At 46.7% G+C, this 20,254-nt stretch overlaps 1 protein-coding gene across 3 annotated transcripts in view; it reads right to left on the reverse strand.

The window, feature by feature from the left end:
- CLDN14 (claudin 14) overlaps positions 1-20,254 on the reverse strand; it is a 75,845-nt gene that overhangs the window by 34,994 nt on the left and 20,597 nt on the right. For 2 of the 3 annotated variants that reach the window (XM_059921510.1, XM_059921509.1), the window contains exon 2: positions 13,769-13,904. The exons of the other annotated variant lie outside the window; for it this stretch is intronic. The gene's annotated coding sequence lies outside the window, so the exon portion shown is untranslated. The remainder of the gene's footprint in view (positions 1-13,768; positions 13,905-20,254) is intronic. 3 annotated transcript variants of the gene reach the window in all.

Below are 20,254 nucleotides of genomic sequence, written 5' to 3' on the forward strand. Positions count from 1 at the left end.
TGTTGTTTTTGTTTGTTTTCCTTCCACCAGAGGAGAGATGGAGACTCTTCTGGGCTCAAGGAGTAAGAAGACAGCCTCAGAGTGACCTTCAGGGTCAGCTCCACGGACAGGCAGGGTCACCCTAAAAGTCCCAGCTGAGTTGGGGGTCTGCAAATAGAGACGGCTGCCCCCTGACTTCCGATGAGGCAGGGCATGGAGGAGAAGTAGCCAGAAGGACTAGCTTTGGCTTCTGATCTCCAGGAGAGGTTTTTATGTCTCCGGCAAGACAGTGTTCTTGAAGGCCAGGCATTGCAAGAGATAATTTTCAAAATTCTTTTAGCTCCTATTACCACGTACAGATCCAGGCCCAGAGATTTGATCTCTGAGGTTCTTATAATCCAGAACACTCAGGACATTGCGTGCAAGTTTCTGCCACGAGGAATAGGGTGGATGAGGATGAGAAGGGAAGCTGAGGAAGGGGAAGCCAGTGGTCACATAGTTTGCCCCATTCCCCCCAGATTGAATGTTCCAGGTGGGAGCCCAAGGAAGATGAGCTTTTCTTTTGCTGCCTGTTTGGAACCTTGGAGGAGATGACCCCCATCCCAGTACGGAGGCACGTGGGTGTTGGGGAGCCCAACGTGGTTGCAGGGAGATGGGGTGAATGCGTGGGACCAAGATTCCTGGATGCCTTCATCTCCTCTAGAGCATGGAGGGGACCCAGGGATCCTCTTATGTCTCCCACATCAGTGCAGCATGTAACCAAGGTCTGCTGGGAGCCAGCGGCTGTGAGGGGCCCACCTTGGCCAGGGATGGAGTGGACATCCCACCAGACCTAGGGGATCTCCCAGGTGACTTGGTCACACGTGAGAGCTCCCAAGCCTAGGCCCTCAGACCCTTGCCTTTAGCAGGGACCTCCGCTGGCGCCCAGAAGGCCGACCCAGCCCACATGCCTCTGAGTGGATACGTCAGCACACTCACCAGGACCAGCACAGCTGCCCGGCAGAAGGGGCCGCTGCAGGGACGGGACAAGACCCGCAGACCTGTCTCCTCCCCATGGGGACCACGAGCTTCCCTGTGCACCGGCTGCCACCTTGGCTATGAGGGTGGGGAGGAGAGAACCGCACTGATGAGAGCTGAAATCTACCAATAAGTATTTCCTAATGGAGCCTGTTTCCATAGAAGGTGATTGTTCCAACCAGAGGACCCAGAGCTAATATTAATGACAAATTACTCCCCTCTGCTACCCGTGGGAGAGGGGCTCACGCGGAAGAGAACGAAGGAAGTTTTGTGGCTCCTGCACTCCTGAACGGTGGAAGTGAGTCTGAGTTCTCACCACCTTGGCCATGGAAGGATGAGGGTTATGGCTGAACTGTGTCCCTCCCCAAATTCCTGTGTTGAAGCCCTAACCCCCAGCAGCTCAGAACGTGACTGTATTTGGAGATCGGGTCTTTAAAGAGGTGACCAAAGTAAAATGAGATCATATGGGTGGGCCCTAATCCAGTATGATTGTTGTCCTTAGACACAGGTTACAGAGAAGACACACAGAAGGAAACCATGTGAAGACAGAGGCAGAGATTGGAGGCATGCTGCCATAAGCCAAGGGATGGAAAAATCACCGACAATAATCAAAAGCTGGAAGAGGCAAGGAAGGGCTCTCCCCTGGAGCCTTCAGAGAGAGCGTGGCCCTGCCGACCACTTAATTTTGGACTTTCAGCCTCCAGAACTGTGAGAGAATACATTTCAGTTGTTTTAACTCACCTAATTTGTGGTATTTTGTTCCTACAGTCCTAGGAAGCTAAGATACACAACTTTATAGAGATCAAGCTTTCGGAAGGATCTCGCTCCATCTAGGCAAATTTAGAAACGTTTCCCCTGAGGGCAAATTCCTCCGGATTTAGACCACGTGGTGAATTGGGGACACAGGAGGTCACAGGGCACCTCCCCAAGCATCCCTCGCTCCCCCTTCCTGGTTTAAATCATCTGACCTGGAGCCCAAAGAGCAAATGCTTGAGTCCATTCAGGGCTCCCTCCCGTCTGATGGAGAAGGAATCCTGGGAAGGAAGGAAGGGAGATGGCAGAGAACACAGGTTTTCTTTGCTTTCCAACAGGCAGTGGCCCCGAGTCTGTTTTCTTTTCTCTTCCCTTCAAATTGATCTTTGATCTCTCCAATAACTCTTATCTTTCAGCATACTCAAGCAGGCCCAGCGCGAGCCGTGAAATTACCAAACTGCACAGGTTTTGCACAAATCATCTTAAAGACCTGACCTAAGCCCAGGAAAGCCGGAACGAGGCCGAGAAATCATTCCTTATTTCACCTGTCACCTTCACTGCCCCCACGGGGGTCCCAACCACCTCGAGACACCTGTGTGACCCACCCTCCAAAGGCTGAGTTACGAGCTGCGCTCCAGGTCTGCTGCCAGTAGCTTGGATGTTATTCCAGGAGAGCAATGGCTGGGGCGGCCTCGTCAAGGCTGTGGTTTGATTTCCTTTGCTGCTTTCAGGGTCGTTTCGAAGGAAGTGGGTGGAAGTGATGGTACTCCGTGGTGGTGAGTCTTAGTCTTGGCTTGGCCACTGGAGGTGACGGCACAGAGTGACGTTGTGGACCGGGAGGGGATGGCTTTGTGAGCCGGGAGAAGTGCGAGCAGAGAGAGAAGAAAAACAGGAAAATAACAATAACAACAATAATAATAATAATGCCTTTTCTCTGGTCCTGGAGGATTCAAAGTTGACCTTTCCTTCTCCATGGAATTTTATTTTACATCTCTTGTCTGGATTTAGCTATTAAAGACCAGTGAAACAGCTGATGGGAAAAATACTCTTGGTAGCAGCTTCGTTGAGCAAGAGAAGAGGCTTCTAGTCCTGAATTGGACACGTGCACTTATGTTCCACAGACACCTTGGGAGTATATGCCATGACTGAGCACTGTTTTGGGGATGGAAATGTGATCATGGATAAGATGGAGAGCAAAGCCTTCCTCCGGGCGACCCGGGAAAAGACACAGGTATGGGAAGCAGCTGTAGCATCCGGCAGCCCCCAGAGAGGTGGGATCGCCCCTTAGCAGGATCCTTCGGCTCCATAAAGAGATGGTAAAATGAGCCTCGGTTGTGCCCTGGGACCCGGCTGGCCGCATCTGTCCGGGCAGTGTCAGCCCTGTGCAAACGTGGGCCTCGTGGGAGCTGAAATCCAACCAGGGCCCCACTGGCCAAGCCTTGTTCCCACCCCGGGGGTCACGTCATTTTCCTCTAAGTGGCTCACTCAGCAGGGGCACTTTTTTGCAATTCAGCCACCTGGACAAAGGTGTCTTTTTTGCAATCCATCCTCCTGGATAAGGCACCTTTTTTTCCACTTTGCACAGCTTGGGGCACGTGAGTGGCCCTGATCTGACAGAAGAGTGGCCTTTGTGCAGCTGCTTTTAGGAAATTTCACCGAGGGAGGGCAAGAGAGATGATCTCAAGGATGGGAAACCTTGAGAAGTGTGCGACGTAACACACTGGTTTGCGGGGGCCAATGAACCCCTCAACTCATGGGAAACTAGCCTTTAGAGTTTTCGTGTGAATGGGGCCATTCTGTCTTCAGCTTTCTCCAATTTTGATTTTATAGGGGAAGTCCAGGACTATAATCTAGTGAGGAAAATGGGGGCATCGTGTTTTCTCTTTGAAACGACCCAATGCCTGCACGGGAAGACAAGGCCTGCTCTTACCAATCTCTTGGTACACACAATAACCAGAAAAATCCTTTAAGTTCTGGAGGTGGCTCAGAAACCTTGCCTAAGCACTTGCCAATGTGTAACTGTTTTGTCTTGTTTTGGTTTGGTTTTGGCCGCATCGTGTGGCATGCAGGATCTTAGTTCCCCGACCAGGGATCGAACCCATGTCCCCTGAGTTGGGAGAGTGGAGTCTTAACCACTGGACCGCCAGGGAAGTCCCTCACTGTGATAACTGTTTAGGAAACACACGGAAGAGGGAATCAGAAGATGTGCATGGAGTGCAGAACGGGGCAGCCGCCGTGTCTACCCGCTTCCTCCTCCGAAAACTTTGCCCCGTGTCTTCCTTGGACGATGATGGAGGGAAAGGCAGCGACTGCCGAGCTCCCTGGGGCTCCAGCCCGGTCTCAGCCGACTCTTGGCCATCACCTGGCCATCCTGCGCTCCCTAGAGACCTGTCTTCAGCTTCTTTTCTTCCTCAAGCCCCCTGTATTAGTTTCTTAGGGCGGTCTGACAACCACAGACGGGGTGGGTTACAACAACAGAAATGTATTCTCTCACGCTTTAGGAGGCTGGAAGTCCAAAATCAAGGTGTGGGCAGGGTTGGTCCCTTCTTGTGGGTTTAGAGGGAGAATCTGCCCATGCACCACTCCAGCTTCTGCTGATGGCCGGCACTCCAATCTCTGCCTCTGCCATCGTCCTCTGTGTCTGTCTGCGTGTCTTTTCTCCTCTTATAAGGACGCCAGTCAGAATGGATGAAGAGTCCACTTTTCTTCAGTGTGACCTCATCTTAACTCTGCCGATCGCATCTGCAATGGCCCTATGTCCAGATAAGGTCACATTCTGAGAGTCTAGGAAGGACATGAACTTGGGGAGGGAGACACTGTTCAACCCAGGACACCCCCATCCTCCACTGACACTGAAATCCATGGAACTCAACCCCTAGAATTCCGTGGAATTCATCCGTGGAAGCTCCCAGCCTCACAGCTCACCTGGTCTCTGACTGTGCCTGTTCCCGCAGTTTCTCTTCTCCTCTCCAGAAGAAGCCCTTCTCTTCATATTACGCTCTAAGAAATCCATTTGACCTTTGCCTATTTAACCGTCTAAACTCCTGCCCCTGACTTTTCACCTTGTCTCCTTATCCCCCGACGTGCATCCCCCCACTGTCGATGTGGTCGCCAGTCACCCCTTGTCCTAGACCCCACCCTTCTCTGCTCTCAGTCTGCCCAGCCCCGGTCAGGCTGCTCTCCGGCTTCTCCTCCCCGTCCCCTCCTTCCAGCAGGGCCCACCCCCGTCCTCAAAGTGCAGCTTCTGTCCCCTGATGGTGGAGCCAGCGCGCAACAGGCCTCAGTTCGCGCTTGCTGCATTGCGTGGGATTCCTCGCCGAGCTCTCTAAGCCGCACTCACATTCCACGTTTCCAGCACCTGAGAGCCTTGACAAACCCGGAAGTTGCTCCATCCCTGACCTGCTCATGGCCTCATTGGTTCGCTGGTGTTTCCCTAACAAGCCATCTCTCCAGCTAGATTTTAGGCTTTTTGAAGACCAGGACCAGGACCTGTCTTTGCTTTGGTCCTCCTGGCATAATCCAGGAGCCGAGAACACTCAATAATTTTTCGCTTAGAACTTGCACAAATGCAGCCATTTTGCCTTACGGGCCTGGGTGTCCACAGAGAATTACTTATTAGGGGTTGAGTCAGTTTGGGATGTTAACACGATCAGGATTAGAATTTAATTGTTGTATAGGATGTGTTTAGAGTTTCTAAAGGTGGGCCTTGGGTCTGCCTGTTTCAGAGCCTGCAGGATTGCTTGCTAAAAGGTAGGTTCCAGGGCCCCGACCCAGATCTGTTGATTCAGAATTTTAGGAGGTGGGTCCGAGAATTGTGTTTTTAGGTCAGCCCTGGCCCCTGTCCCGGTGATTCTTATGCATGGTAAAGTTGACAATCACTGATCTAGACACGTGGACAATAAATATTGATTCTAGACGGGCTAGCAGAGCTGAAGATAAACTAGTGACTTATTACAGCTCATAGAGCCGGCTGGGGCAAAGCCAAAAATGATTCATTGCTTCCTAGGTGACCAGTCGCTTCAAGGGCCACCGTTGTCTCCCGAGGTACAGTGACATTTCACAAAATCGGGGGCCCAGTAGGAGAATCTGGGGGGGGTCTTTGGAGCGACTCCTGGGCAGTGCTGAGCCCAGCCACAAACAGAGTGTACCTGTCTTCCCATGCTGGTTCCCCCCCTGCCACACCCCCACCCCAGGCAGAGAATTAGAGCGTGCTGTTCAGGGCTAATGTTTGTCTTGCTTTTGGAAACACCTCAGGGCAACTCAGGATAGGTTTTCAGAGTGGTGTTTGACTTGGCTTGCCTGTAAAGTTCCCGCTTTTTAGTCTGTTTATTGCAAGTTAGCACACGGCCCCAGATGCGGGAGCCTAACACTAGTTCTGACAGAAACCAGGGGGCAAATGAAATAAAACACGGGGAGGGCTGGAGGGCGCTTCCCCATGTCCGCTTCTTGGCCTGGAGCTAACCTGAGGTCAGGGTGAGCATCGGGCTTTGCAGCCTCCAGCCTGTGCTGCCCAGTGAGGCCTTGGGACTCTGGGGCACATCCAGCCACTGCCTGCCCGACACAGGATCTGAAGGGTTATTTCCCAGGAAGGAGATGTATTCCATTTTTAGCTCCTATTTTGCTTACATGTTTTCTCATCTTTTAAAAAGTTCAACTGACTTTCGATAGCTGGTCCCTCTTGATGTTTACTCTCAAGTTTCAATCTGATGTCACATTACATGTGGGTAATAATCACCATCACCGTGCCAGCTATTCCGTTTACATCGTTTCACTTAATCCGCGCAAAGTTCTATGCGGAGGGTATTATTAGATCCCACTTAATGATGAGAAAGCAAACTCGGAGAGATTGAGTGGCCCGAGGTGACCCAGCTATTGAATGCGGAGGGAGCAGGGATAGTAGTTCCAGGGATCACGCCTTCTCAGCGACAGGAGGGCTCGCCACTTGGTGATGACCTACCCCAGCCGGAACCTTCTTTCCTTGCCTTGAAGAAGGAACAAACAATGGTTTACTGAGGGCTGAAAGATTTCACCTAAGTCTAGCTCCTAGTTGCATTAAGCGTATCAGCCCAGTTTATATCAGCGAAATGAAAATTGAAGAAAGTTATGGGTTTCTAGTGACATGTCTGCAGGGCATTAAAATACACTGTTAATGGGAGTTTCTGTCCGTGTCACATTTTCACAAAAGTGGAAAGCATGATTGAGATTCACTAGTGTGGGTGGTAGAAAGAGTTTGAAATCCAATCAGAACATAAACAGGACCCTTGGGATGTGGCCACCATCCTCCGATCCAGGGAGGGTCGTGCTGGGTGGAATCTGGGACATTTGGGGCTGAGTGAAACTAAACCGGAACTTGTGGGCTTTAGGGAATGGGCCCACGAACTCCCAAATTTCCTACTTGAAGATCCTTTTCTTACTGTTTCCCTTCCATAGTTTCTACTGCGTTGACATGGACGCAGCTCTCCTGTCCCAAACCCACAGGGTCACTTTGATCGTCAGAGACTTCAGCCTCTATTAATCTCTCTTATCAGCAGCCTGGCCTTCGTTCAAGGACCCATGGTTCTCTCTACTTGAAGGGACACACGGTAGACCCCAGTCACTTGTTGGCCCTGGGTGGAGGCTGTTTTTGGTGGAAAGAGGGATTGAAGTGAGAATATTTTAAGACTATGTTACTCAGGCCTTGAGAGAACACTCGAGGATAGGAAAAAAGAGTCCTATGCATAAAAAAAGCCCAGTTATTGATTGAATCCAAGGAACCCCAAAGAGGCTAAGCTATTATTTAAACATGGATCTCAGTTCCTAGAGGCTGGACGAGGCAGGCTGGAAAGGGTTAATGGTAATATGCAGCCTTGAGTATTCTGGAAAACACCATCTTCTGACTTTTTGCAATGAGCTAAAAGGACTAAGAAGAAACCACCATGAATAATAGTAATTACTCTTCTATTTGCTGCCCATGGTGCGTTTCATGTTTACAGATTTTAACTCTAATATCTGCAGTAGCTGACGTTGGTGTTATTATCCTAAGTCTGTGTACTGAGAAATAAGAGATTTGACGAGTTCAGTAATTTGTACAAGATTATAAAGTTAGCAATTGGTAGGGCCCAGAAATGAACGAGGTCCTTTCTTCTCTAAGCTGTCTCCCATGAAATATTGTTCTCATCTCTGCTGTGGCCTGATGGGGTATCACATTCTACTACTGCACTAGCCAGAAGGTCAACAGCAATTATGCCATCCCTGTAGTATGCTTCGGGGTCAGTCCCGGAATTAGCAGAGCTCACTCTCAACCAAGAAAAGAGTATTCCAAGGAAATGATATCTTAGACTTTTTTTTTTCTTTAGTTGGTAGACATTCCTTGAGAGGCTTATGGTATATTAAAGATATATTACTGTGACATCTTGTAAATTTTATAGCTACTGTTTTACACTTATTCAGCATTCCTGATCTCCGTGTGGTATTCACTTCAAATAATATTTTGTGAGTCAGTGTGTAAGAATCAAATGCAAGTTGTACGTTATTTAATGATACGCTAAATGATGATGTCTTTAGGAAAGAATTTTTCTTGAATACCATGGTTGTAGCGTTATCCACTATTGCTTTAAAAGTAGATTTTCTTGGCATTCATAATTAGGATAGTTATAAGAAATGAGTTGTTTACTGTAAAACAAATATCAAATATTTCTCAACTATTAAAAAATCCTTATAATCTCAAAAGCATCTGACTTAAATGCAGGAAAAAGTTCTCAGCTCAGGCTGCACGTTAGAATTTAAAAGCTTCGGACGCTTTTACAAGCTCCAGATGTGTCGGCCTCACCTTTAGACCAATTAGACAAGATCTCTGAGAGGTGCTGTCTGGCTAGGTATAGTTTAGAAAATTCTGCAGGCAATTCTAAATGTGGCCAGTGTTGAGAACTACTGGGCCTAAGCAATAATGAATTTTTAAATTCATGGCGTTAGGTCTGACTAATATCAATGCATTAATGTATCATAAGGGAGAAAGATCTGCATTATGCTTTACAAGTAAGAGTTTTGAATGTAATGCAATTAAAATATATGTGGTGAATATAGTACATGCAATAAGTCAATAAGTTACAGACATAAAGTAGATGTTCAATAATATTACTGAGAAGATGACTGAATGAACATCCTGCAAAGTTTTATATGAAAAATCATATTTTGACAAAACTAAGATGTTATCAATTGTAAGACAGAGTATCACTGAGAAAGAAAAAGTTTTAATTAAAATGTGATGTGCCATATATTAAAATCCACAACTCAACTTCAAAAATGTTCAAAATGTGAAAAAATCTGTCTTATAATTAATGAAATACAGTACTTAAAAATTATTGTTTTTTAATTTTTCTGCCGGCTACTCCATCTGTTATACCACTAATGTCCACTAGATGCCGCTGTGATCTGCTACTTCAGGTTCCAAAAGGAAATCGGAAAACCAATTTTCTGAGTACCTAAAATTGAAACAGTCTGCCCCTTTAAAGACAAAAGACTTTTAAAATCTCATATTTTGAGGGGTTGTTGTTCATAATTTCCCTTCTGTTAAGATCCATCCTAAGTATCTCACAAAGTGTAAAATTATTGAAAAAGTGAATTGAGACGTTTTAAAGGCTTGATAGAAAAAACTATCGCTTCCCTTTTATCCGTATCCTTAGATTTCACATCTCGCTTTTCTGCAGCGGGTTATAGAGAAGGGGCAGTAATACTGATGGGAAGGTTGATGTTTGACTTAAATCAAATTGAAAGTAAAATGTGAAGGAAAGAATATGATGTCTCCTGGTTTGTAGCCAGCAGATTAGGGGACCCTGCACACAGGAGTTACTGCTTCCCACACAGGAAAAGCTGGGGATGGGGAGGGGACCGGGGTCAGTGGGGCAGAGCCCTGAGCTTAAACCCAAATGCAACATTAACCGTGGGGATTGACCCAGGGCCTCCATGGCTGAAAACCGGGACAACTTCCCTTATTGGATGAGAATCCCTCTCCCAGCAAAATGATAGAGGCCTTAGGGTGGAAAGGAAGCCTGCAGAAGCTTCTGGAGATATGCTCTGAGCAGTGCGACTCAAACTGTTCCCCATCTCTCCAGTGAGATGAGAACGGAAACTGGGGGTAAACATTTCAAAACACTTTCACAGCAAAATATCAATAAAGTAATGTTATGTCTGTTAAATGTAAGAAAAAGAAATTGGGCTTGTGTTTTGTATGTCTGTTTTTTTATCTCATTTTTCTAGTAATTCAACTTTTCTAATATTTTGCAAAAGTATCGGTCCATAACAGATTGGAAATTTAAAATAAAAAGAGCAGGCTTTCACCCCAGATAGCTTGAGAAGCACTGCAGAAGCCCACCCTGAGCTGCTAAAGGAGGGGACCCCAGAACTATGACCCTACCAACCCCTTAATAATTTTCTAGTGGACAGTACACGCAGAAAAGGGCCGAAGAACAGGAGCACTTGGATTGTGAAGGATAGGATGACTAGAGAGGTAAAAAGAAATCCTAAAACAGCACACCTCAGGGAGCCCCAGCCTCTGAACCCACAGTTGGCAGCTCACCCCAGAACCCCCCCAGCTCTACAAAGGCTCAGAAACCCTGCATCATCACCCCTGAGCTGGTCCCGTTGCCCAATGCACACACACACAGCAAATTGACCTTGGGACAAGAGGAACTCAGGGGCTGCAGTGAAAAGAAAATACAAAACCAGTCAGAATTGCCCATATATTATATATTTAGCTTCAGAAGAGAAATGCAGAGAGAAGTCCATGGTTAAATTCTTTCCTGGCTTAATCCGGCCCAAATCAGCGGGCTTTGATGGAAGGGAAGCTTAATGCACCGTACATGTCCATTTATGGATAATTGAGTTGGCCATTTTGCTTCTCTAAAAACTGCCCTGTTGTATTATCATACCGTCGGTGTCTTTTTTGGAAAGCAATTTGGTAATAATTATCGAGGCGTAAATTGTGACTACTCTTTAACCCAGCTGTAGAAATTCATCCTACAGTGATGCTCTTAAAGCATGCAAAGACACACAATACAATATCCAATACTCATTGACTCTTTGTGGGAGAAAAAAAACACAACTAGATAAAAGCTAAATGCCCTTGATAAGAGACTAGCTAACAGCATCCATAAACTGGACTAGGACACCCCATTGAAAGAGTAAATGCTTCTCAAGGTTCTAATGTGCAAAGAGTTCCAAGATACAATTTTAAGTAAAGGAAGCAAGTTGAAATCCAGTGGGTACAGTATGACCCTATTTGCATAAAAAAGCAGCACATGCACTTTGATCATGCAGAGAATCCTTCCGAGGCTGTATCTGTCCACAGGGGTCACCTCCGGGAAGTGGAGCTAAGGGTTGAGACTAGGGAGAAGCATTTTCATTTCTAATATCACGCTCTTTTATGTGGTTTTGTTTTTTCAAGTAAAAATAAGTATTAATTTAATATGGAACAAAGCGTCTATTGCAGAATATCAAGAGCTACAAGAAACAGCAACAAACATCAGTCAGCCAAAGATATATCCTGAAACGAGGGGTTGCATAAAACAGTCATGCCCTAAAGGTCAGGAGAAATTGGCTGACGTCGACAAAGAAGAAACCACAACTCCTAGATTGTCCTCACCCATGACTGGTGAATATTTTTAGTGACCGGCAGTATCAGCCTGAGGGGCTGCATAAAACCCAGCGGACCTCGTGGCAGGGGACCCAAGGCTCGCAGGCATCAGGGCCACCACCAGGTGACAAAACCCAGAGACAACTGCTCGAGGATTTAATTACGATGTGGACATGGAAAGGGATTGGGGTTGGTTAACTGACTAAAAATCGGGTTGCCTGGCCCACTTCACAAATAGAGGGAGTGTCTCAGCTACCAGCAATGCTGTTACCATTTGCAAATGGGACACGCACACTTCTTGTTTATTTCTTCCTTGCACAGTGCCAATTCATCCTGATAACACTGGTCTCAGAAATACTTACCTTAAAAGTTACATGTAATTACTACACACCCACAGCCCCCACCACCACACTCTGTACTGGCAGGATGAGAGCTGGGAGGGAGGCTCCCAGCCCACCTTGGGGCCTTCAGCCGTGCGCTCCTGGCTAACGAGTATTTTCAGCGCTCTCCCGAGGTGACTGTGCTCTGCAAAACACACTGCTTACTCTGCTTTGGGCTTTCTTTCTGCCACTTATTTCATGTTCCAGGTAACAGTTTTGACCCATAGTTCCAAGGAAAAGGTATTCGGGTGATTTTTCTGGACTTGCCTCAAAGGACGAAGGAAGACTATTATGCTGGATGTCAGAAAGCCAGTTTCCGGGCAGCTCAAGTTGCCTTCATGGAAATGGTGGAGGAAGCAGAGGGTGAAGGTCAGGGAGCTCCTGGGGACAGATGAAGTCCTCTGCAATTGTAATGAGCACCCCGAGCTGCCCTGTGGGCCTGGGAGAGATGACCAAGGGCATGTGAAGGGGGTGTCAAGGCAGAAGCCAGGATGAACCTTCTAAAGACCCCGAGAGCAATCCTTCCTAACTTCTGTGCACCTTCTATGTCACGGCCAGTCCGACATACACTGGGGGGCCCGGGTTGCCAGGAGCGGTGCGCAGGGGGTGGGCAGGCACAGAGACACCAGAGCACTCAGGCCTCCCAGTGCACTTGGAAAGAAACCACATTTCCTTTTAGCCCTGGGCGGGGGGTTGGGGGGTGGCGGGGGGAGGGCAGCCCAAAAGTTACAGCATCACTGAAAACAGTAGCCAGACAGAGAGACAACAGTCTTTTCCAGATCTGCCTTGAGGGAAAATAGCGGGGGAAAGGGAAGGAATACTTGAATAGGACCTGGAATGAGGGGTTCTGAGGGGCCTGTGCGGGACAGTGTCTTCTGAGACAGGTGGGTACCCTTAACTGTGGGGCTTCTGTTTTGCAGAGGGGGTGGGCTGCAAATCTGGGGCCAGAAACGAATTCCCTGGAGGTGGGGGACAGGCTGAGGCTCCCTCCTGAGGACCTTTTCTCCGGTTGGACCCTTCCTTGTTTTATTTAGAGGACTCAGCCTTTCCTCCAAGTAAATATTGAACAAATATTTTAAAACCACCCATTTAAACAGTGGCAAATTGTTATCCTGTCTCCAGCTGGCCCCGGGCACGGCCGCTACGCTTCCTGCCTTACGCCCTGACTTCCTTGGCGGAGCGGGAGGAGCGCCTGCCCTGTGCCTGAAGGCACTTCCGGTGTCGGCCATCTTGGCTCAGACCGGAAGTCCACGGGGAGAGAGGCCTGCGGCCCTACTTTCTGCTACGTTCGGAGAAAGGTAGATGTTCAGGTGTGGTGTTTCCCACTTGGAAGCAGGAGTTGGAATGGGGTGGATTTATTTAGACCCAGAGAAAGGGAGTCGTGCTGAGTTGCCTGAGGTCCGTTGAGGGTCTCCCGTGAAGAAGACAGTATGGTCAGGGCCGAGTCGCTGTGGAGGCGAGGCCTGCCCTACCATTTAGAACTCTTCTCCATGCAAAAGCCTCCGAGGTCCAGAGTGTCTTCCCTTGAGGAAAGCAGTAGTCACTCCCTCAGAGGCCCTGGTTTTAGATTAACACCTTAGAAACCAAACATCTGTTTACGATCACCTACACAACCTGTCTATCCCCAAAGAACGTACAGACTCAGGGCCCTACTGTAGACATACTGCCTCTGGGTCTCACGAGAGATGTCCGGCCTTTGCTAGAGGGAATGGTCTGAACAATCACAGCCCAGTTGTATCCAGGGCTCAATTGGATTCTTGGCCTCCTCATCCTCAAACGTGGTGAGCACAGCTCCAGGCTCAGGCCCAGCAAGCACTGAGCTTCCCAGGACATTCTCCTACCAGCCAGACTGGAAATACCGGAAAAGCAAAGGTAGCTGCCCTCAGAGGCAGTGCTGGTATTTTCTTTCCTTTTGGCCAGTTTGGTTTTAACTAGAAACTGGAATAATAATTATAATGATACATGTTTACAGGTTTTAACTAATTAATCCCTTGGAGTCCTCTTTTGGTGGGGAAAGCATTCTACGCACCTCATACATCAGGAAAACAGGGCCATATGATTTGGCTGGGCTGGGTGGTCACTGGTGTCAATACAAGAGCGGAGGCCTGGACTTCAGCAGTTCTTGACTTCTTGGCCTGTGTCCAGATTACTGGGCCTCGCAGCCCCTAGAAAGGCAACACATGAGAAATTGAAGCAGACCAGACCATAAACTAACAGGAGCAGTTGGCTCTAGTTAGGAGGGCGGGCCCTGTGGCCTTGCCTGTGTCTGTTTCTCTTGGAGAGACAGGCTTGGAGAGGAGGAAAACCCATTTCTCCAGGACTGTTTTGCCCACCTTTAATTACCAGTTAAAACAAAACCGTCTGTAGAGGAAACACCCCTTGAAAGAAAACCCAAGTTGCTGTGAAGGTTTCATCTTTCCCTTTTGAATCCCAAGGTCTGCAGTCATGTAATCCAATGTCGGCCTGAAAAAAATATTTGTCTACAGAAACACCCACACGGGGTGTTGGGGACCCCAGTGCCCAGGCATGGGGGTGGAGCCTGCATGGGAACCCTCAGCCAAATCCCTCCAGTTGGGCTCTGACCTGCCTATTATGAACCCTCTTAACCCCTTTTAACAAGAGGTATCTAGGTTTTCTCCTGATTCTGTCTTCTCTATCTGCCAGCAATATTTTTCTCAACAAATTAGGGTGAGGTAGGAGGTGTGGGTGAAGAGAGAAAGGTAATCAAGGTCTTCGATGGCCATGGCTATTTCAAGGAAAGGGTGGTGGTAGGAACACAGAGTGAGGTGGGCTGGGAACCCTTCAACCTCAACAGCCGAAGACACATCTAGAAGCATCCACGTTGGCAAAGAAATTCAGGCTGTGTCCCCAGAGAAAATTGCTTGTTTAAAAAATAAGTGAACAGGCATGGTCAAGCATGATCCTCTCAGAGTGCATCAAGACAGATAACCAGCCCTGTTTGGAAGCCTTACTAACTCAGTGGATTCTTCCTCCAAACCCATAATAGGCATTTATTTAGTCTCGATCTCATATGGCCTTGTATCATTGTCCAATTTTTCATATGTGGATGCCCTCTTTCCTCAATTCAATTGTAGACTTCTTAGCGGTTGGGACCAGAGTTTTCATAATCAATAGTAATTAAAATGATTGATCCAGAAGTTTCCCCTTGTGTGTTATCAGCTGAGGGGCATAAACTAATTTCAGTCTCATTCCTATTGCTTGATTTCCTTTCATCGTTCCAGGTTTCCTGTTAAGGTCCAAATTTTGAGAGTGCTCTCCAGTGCAAGAGCACATCTGGGAGACATGTGTTTCTTTTCTTTGCTCCTTCACAATGGTAATTTTTTCGGCTACTACAGGAAGCTCAGCAGATTCAGAAGTACAAGGAGCCCCACCAAAGCCCAAGATGATATTCACTGATGCTATCAGCAGGTCTGAATGCCAACATCTGCTTCGAGAGTGATTGCTCGGAGAAGTTCATCTAGTCCTAAATTTGGTTGATCTGTTTTGAGGTGATAGCCTCATATTGAAGTAATTTCTCCCCACCAAAGGGTCTGGAATAGGTTCAGTTGTAGCCAATTTTATGTAGTTGTGACTGCCTCTAGAAACCTGGAAAAGGTTATTAAGAGTGTGTGTCTAGGCATATGGATAACTCTTCCAGCTCAACCGTCTGTGAACACCATTAGTAGCCCTTGAAACGGTTCTCCAGGAAGTGCAGGCTGTTAATAACTCTGCCCTGATGCTCCTATGTGAGCCGAACAGCGTATAACTTTGCAAGTAGCCCAAGTGCTCTGAATTGACAACCTGCCAGGGAGACTGCAATGAACCCAGAAAACATTGCCAAAGGAAAGTGGAAAATTATCAACTCTCCCTGGTCAGTAGATTGACTGGTCACTGTCGATAGACAAAAGAGTGACAAACTGATAGATTATGGAGGTGTGTCCCTTCTACTGGCTCAGAAAAGGGCTCCACCTCGAGCAGTCAGAAGTGCTAAGACAACTCTTAGTGGCAAGAGAGAGAATCTTTCCATCAGTAACTATTAACTGACTTTCACTTTGTAGGAAAATATTGTGTTAAGTGCTTGGAGGTAGAAAGAAAAATACACCCTCAGGATGTTTATAATCTAGCTGGGGGATAAGACACAAAATTGAAAAAGCTATTAATACGTCTTTTGTTACCTGAAAATTATTGACCAGAGATGTTTCAATATTCATTTACATAACAAATCACTGGCCACAGGCATTAGTTGCTGCAAAAATCCCCCGATCAATAATGAGTTAAAATGCAAAGCAATGGAATATCCACCTATGGGATAATATTCTGCCACTGAAGTGAATGAAGTAAATCTGTAAGTACTGAGAGCTAAGTGGAAAAAGGCTGGTAGCTGAACAAAGTACCATCTATGTAAAAAATAAAGCAAAGTGTCTATGTGTGTATGAACATATACATATATGCAAATGCATAAAGGGGACAGGAAGAGGACACGCCAAAATAGAGACAGTTTCCTTCTGAGGAGGAAAGTGAGATTGGGGAAGGCTGTAAAGGACACTTTTCATATTTTTACTCAACATACTTCTGTATTGAAAAAATTATTTAGGACAAGAAAATATCTGTATATTTCTTACATAAAAAAAGGGAAAGAGTGAAAAATATAACAAAGCAAGTACCTGATAGATACGTGGCTACACCAAAGGTAATCATGTGGTCCCATCCCTCTGCAGTGATTCCTTGAGCTTAATCACGTGATATAATTATGGCCAATGGGATTTAAGGGGCTATCCAGGGGGCTGCGGGGTAACGCTCCCTTGCTCTTAAAAGGAGGAATGAAGAAGAGAAAGCACATCTTCTCCCTTCTGCTGGATATCACAGTGTCTGGATGTGGTGCCTAGCAGTGCAGCAGCCATTTTGTTCCTTGGGGAGCTACCCTGGGGACCAAGCCAAACTTTGAGAATGCTGCTCGAAAGATGGAAAAACCTGAGTCTTTGAAGACCTTATGGAGCCACTGAATCAACCTACCCCAGAGCTGCTCTACCTTGGGACTTCTGCTCAGTGAGAGGGCACATTGTTCTTTCTATGGAGGTGGGATTATCTGTTACTTGCAGCCCAATGCGTCCTAACTGACATAGCAGTCAGCAGGAGCCCCATCTGATTATGAGGTCTCAAGCTCCTTGGGCACATCTAGGGGGATCTTTGGGTCCTAGGACCATGCCTCCTGGGCACCGGAATATACTCCAGAATGGAGAAGAGGTCATGAGCCTTGTGGCTGGAAGGAGAGAGGGAGCTTTGGGGAGGCAGGGAGCCCATCCTGTGACAGGGGCACTCATTCCCCTGGCATCTCGGGGGGAGAGCTGGGCGGCAGGTGTGGGGTAGGAGGTTATCAGACAAGTGGCTCCTCAGTCTGGACCTTGGGCATTTGATACGAGCCCCTAACAGAGGCAGGAGCTGCACTTGGGAGGTCAAGAGAGCCAACACAACCTCAGGCTATTTGGAGGGAACATTTCCTTCCCCTGGAGTAGGAAGCCCCAGCTTCTACACCGGAGCAGCCTCCTGAGGGCTAGAACCCGCGTGCGGTGGGGTAGCACTGCCCAGAGCAGAGCCGCAGCCTTGCAGAGCTCAGTGTGGGCTGCAGGGGCCGCGACCGGCAGAGCCCCGTCCGGGCGGCGGTGGAGTCGCAGCAGTTTGGAGGTGGCTGCACGCCACCTTGCAGTGGGGAAGAGGCGAGAAAGCCGGGGAGACGGCCGCCTGCGGTGTTCCAGCATCCACCACGAATTTCCCCAGAAGTGGTGATGGTTTTGATTGGTTTGTAGCGGAGTCTACCTGAATTAAATTCCACGGACCCCAAACTGCTATTGATGTAAAATGTTCTAAACTGGAGTTTAAACACTGCATTGTTGGTGCTGAGTCCGTGAAGGCAGAACAGGGAAATGAAGTCTGACTTACTGTGGTTGCCTGGGGGAGCGAGGGGGAGAGCGAGAGACAGAGACACACAGACAGAGACAGAGACAGAGACAGATAAAGAGAGACAGATTGACAGAAACAGAGACAGAGACAAAGAGAGAGACCCGGGGAGAGAGAGGGAGAAGGACCGAGTGATTTCTCATTTAACCTGATCCTAAAGAGGTGGGTGGCTGGTCTCCACGTGGGCTCTGAACACCAGCCCTCGCATGGAGATACCTGTTTCCTTTCCCAGTCTCACCTCCAGCTTGAAATCAATCATCCCAGTCACTTCTTAGAGTGAAGTCAAGGAAGGCTTACTCTTAAATCACAAACTCTGAGAGGGGGTTAAAAAAAAAAAAACAAAAAAAAACGAGCACCAGGTTCTGAACTAATCTGTGGAACTTAAAGTGACATGAAAGTGCTTCAGGGGCTGCAAACACACAACTCAAATATCATTTAAAAATTTTCCTGATTCACATGGGAAACAAGACAGAAACAAAAAACAGGAAACAAGTGTTGGTAGGGATGTGGAGAAATTGGAACTCTTGGACATTGCTGGTGGGAATATAAAATGGTACAGCTTCTGTGGAGAACAGTATGAAGATTCCTCAAAAAAATTAAACATAAGATTTAGCAATTCCACTCCTAGATATATATCACAAAGAATTGAAAGCAAGGACTCAAACAGATACAAACAACCATGTTCATAGCAGCATTATTCACAAAAGCCAAAAGGTGAAAACAACCCAAGCGTCCATTGATAGATGAATGGATAAACAAAATGTGTTCTATCCATACAATGGAATATTATTCAGGCTTAAAAAGGAATAAAGCTCTGATACGTACAACAACATGGATGAACCTTGAAAACATTATGCTAAGTGAAGTAAGCCAGTCACAAAATGACAACTACTGTATGATTCCATGTGTAAGAGGTAGCTAGAATTGTCGAATTCATAGAGACAGAAAGTAGGGTAGTGGTTGCCAGGGGCTGGGGGAGGGAGGAATAGGTTAGTTTCATGGCTACAAAGTTTCTGTTTGGGATGATGAAAAGTCTGGACAATGGACAGTGGTGATGGTTACACAATATGAACGTACTTAATGTCACTGAATTCCACACTTAAAAATGACTGAAATGATAAGTTTTATGTTACATATATTTTACCACAATTTAAAAAATATTAACAAAACTCTAATTACTAAAAAACTGTAATAAAAACATCATAAACTTTCAGATACTCAAATACACATGAATTGTTCAGACATGGGAGACCACCTGTGTGTTAAATTGGGCTTCCTTTTGCTTTCTCTTTGTGCCCTCCTGGGAATCAAGCTTCTTCCAGCATTTCTCTGAGGAATCTGCATTTATTGCTAATGTGCCAGGGGCCCGAAGTTTCTATCTCCTGCATTGATCTTTTAAAAATTCAGACTTGCCTTTATCCAGTTATGTAAAATTGTGGGAGCAGAGCTATAACCTTCTCACAGCCATAGGAGCCCGTTGTGTAAAAACACCTTGTGACATGCCCAACCACGAGATTGCATTTGTCATTTATTCAAGGTTTTTGATGCTTCTTGTCTGACTTCTATATTTATGAGTAAGAATATAAACCACCATTAGATATCGTCAGTGGCTCTGCTTTGGAAGAGAAACTTCCTTCTCTCTCCTTTTTCAATCATCTGGACAGTTTAATCAAAGAGCATCTTGACACAGCCATCTGGAGCTTCCCCTTGATTTTATTTAAAATTTATTTATTTTTGGTTGTGTTGGGTCTTCGTTGCTGCGTGGGCTTTCTTTAGTTATGGTGAGTGGGGGCTACTCTTCGTTGTGGTGCGCGGGCTTCTCATTGCGGTGGCTTCTCTTGTTGCAGAGCACGGGCTCTAGGCGTGCGGGCTTCAGTAGTTGTGGTGCATGGGCTCAGTAGTTGTGGCTCGTGGGCTCTAGAGCGCAGGCTCAATAGTTGTGGTGCACGGGCTTAGTTGCTCTGCGGCATGTGGGATCTTCCCGGACCAGGGCTTGAACCCGTGTCGCCTGCACTGGCAGGCGGATTCTTAACCACTGCGCCACCAGGAAAGCTCTCCCCTTGATTTTTGTATCCATCAAAATATACAAATGTTATCCATTTGAACTCATAAAGTAAAATTTTACTAATAAAATACTACATTTGTTTCAAACATTGGGGTTTCTCTAAGATTCAAATTCCAAGTTTCTGCTGATAAAAATAAAGTTTGAAAAGCACTGTATTTGATCAATTCCCATTTCATTCAATTCAGTGAACATTTATTGAAGCCTTCATTCAATTATTAGCTGAACACACAGTGAGTTCAAGGGGGATAAAAGTAAAAGTTAAAGTCAGATTGCCTGCAAGCCAAGAATGGTTCTCACATTTTAAATGGTTGGGGAAAAGTCAAGAATAATATTTCATGGCACATGAAAAATTATATTCCAATTTCAGTGTCTGTAAATAAAGTTTTTTCGGAACACAGCCACATTCATTAATTTATATATTTTGTCCGTGGCTGGTTTTGCCGTACCTGTGCAGAGTTGAGTAGTTCTGATGAAGACCATGTGGTCCCAAAGCCT

Source organism: Balaenoptera ricei, chromosome 4, assembly GCF_028023285.1.
Source record: "Balaenoptera ricei isolate mBalRic1 chromosome 4, mBalRic1.hap2, whole genome shotgun sequence".
In the NCBI taxonomy this organism is placed as follows: Eukaryota; Metazoa; Chordata; class Mammalia; order Artiodactyla; family Balaenopteridae; genus Balaenoptera; species Balaenoptera ricei.